The sequence below is a fragment of the Mastomys coucha genome, chromosome X (assembly GCF_008632895.1).
Source record: "Mastomys coucha isolate ucsf_1 chromosome X, UCSF_Mcou_1, whole genome shotgun sequence".
Lineage (NCBI taxonomy): Eukaryota > Metazoa > Chordata > Mammalia > Rodentia > Muridae > Mastomys > Mastomys coucha.
The window spans coordinates 145,444,361-145,446,262 of NC_045030.1; the positions used below are offsets into that span (position 1 = coordinate 145,444,361).

General features: G+C 38.1%; 1 protein-coding gene across 2 annotated transcripts in view; it reads left to right on the forward strand.

Moving 5' to 3' along the window:
- Cldn34 (claudin 34) overlaps positions 1 to 1,902 on the forward strand; it is a 37,313-nt gene that overhangs the window by 5,320 nt on the left and 30,091 nt on the right. The gene's annotated exons all lie outside the window — the stretch shown is intronic.

Consider the following 1,902-nt stretch of genomic DNA (forward strand, 5'->3'; position numbering starts at 1 on the left):
CTTCTAGCCAGGCCAGACCACCAGGTTGTCACTTGATGGGCTGGGGGGGTCAGGCAGAGGGCGGGGTTGGACCTGGCTGGTATGGGCTTTTGAAACCTCAAAACCCACCCCCAGTGACATACTTCCCCCAGTAAGGCCACACATCTTAATCTTTCTAATCTTATTAAAGGGTTCCACCCCCTTGTGACTAAGCATTCAAATACATGAGCCCATGGTTGGGGGGGCATTCTTATTCAAGAAGTGAAGAATTTCTACATTAAATGCTTTAAAGTTCTGAAGAAAAAGAGAAATCTACTAGAAAATCAAAAGACATGTCATGCTTATGGATTGGAAGAATTATTATTGTGATAAGGATCACTTTATAAAAAAAAAACATTTTATTGATTCAATGCCATCCCAATCAAAATTCGTATTTAAGTCTATATAAAATAGAAAAAAACTATCTTAAAACTCATATGAAAGTACACAATTCCTTAAATAGCCAAAACAACCCTAAGCAAAGAGGAGATGGAGGTCTGATATTGAGATGTAAAGTGAATAAATAAATTAATTAATGAAAAAGGCAGTCTATGCAAAAATAATGTTAAATAAAATGAAAAAAGAAAATGTTTAAAAGAAAAAAGAAAAGTAAGACCAGTTCTATAGAATTTACAATTCCAGATCTTAAGATATATTACAAAGTCATGGTAATAAAGACAATGTGGTTCTGGCACAGAAATAGGGATTTATATCAATGGAACAAAATTAAATATTGAAATATAAGTACATCTGACTTCAGCCACTTAAAATTTGACAAAGATGCCCAAAAACTTAAACTGGAGAAAAGAAAATTATCTTCAATAAATGGTTCTGGAAAAACTGGATGTCCACATGAAGGACAATGAAAGTAGACTCATTTATTACCTTACACAAAAACCAACTCTAAAATGGATCAAAGACACAAACCTAAAACATAAAATCTGAAACCCTGGAACTGCTAGAAGAAAACACAGCCTCCATGATATCTGTGTAGGAAAGGATTTTCTGAATAGGACTGCATTTGACTAGTAATTAAGGCAAACAATTGACAAGTAGGACTTGTAAAATTAAGAAGCTTCTTCACCACTAAAGAAAAAAAAAAGCAGCTGAATAATGAGGAAGCTCACAGGATATGAGAGAATCTTTTCTTGCTGCAGATCTGGTTGAAGATTCATATCCAAATATTTAAAAGCCTCAAAAACAAAAGAGCCAAGAAAACAAATTACACAATTAAAAGATGGGCTATGGATCTGAACAGAGTATTCTCAAATGAAGAAACTAAAATGGCCAAGAATAATTTTTTAAAAGTGTTCATTATCCTTAGCAATTAGAGATATGCAAATTAAAACTTTTTTGAGATTTCATCTTATTCAGAGTGATTAAGATCAAGAAAGCAAATGAAAACAAATGCTGGAGGTGCTATGGGGGTGGAGAAGGGGGAACACTCACTCTCTATTGGTTGTGGGGCAGTGTGGGGCAGTGGTCTGCTCAGGTAACTTAAGCTCAGTCGAATATTTGGCTTTGAGCCCTGGACCCCTGTGGGCAATTTCTGCTTGCAGAGGGCGGAAGGAGCTTGGCCATAACTCCTGAGTCTTTGGTTCCTGTTTCAGTCACAACCCCTCACAGCTGCCCCTGCAGGAGATGTATGCTCTATCAGACAGACAATGCTCCAAGCTCCCATCATTCTAGCTGTACCCTACACCCAGTCATCTGACCACAAGCCAGACATGCCACGCCCCATACAATATAAGGGGCGGTTTGCCCCTTCCTCACTCTCTTACTCTTCCCCTCTCTCTTGTTCTTTGTCTCCCCTCTGCTCTGCTCTCCCTCTCCTCTCTTTCCTGCTCTTTGTTCTCCTCTCTTGCCTTCTTCCTCTCTTGCTTT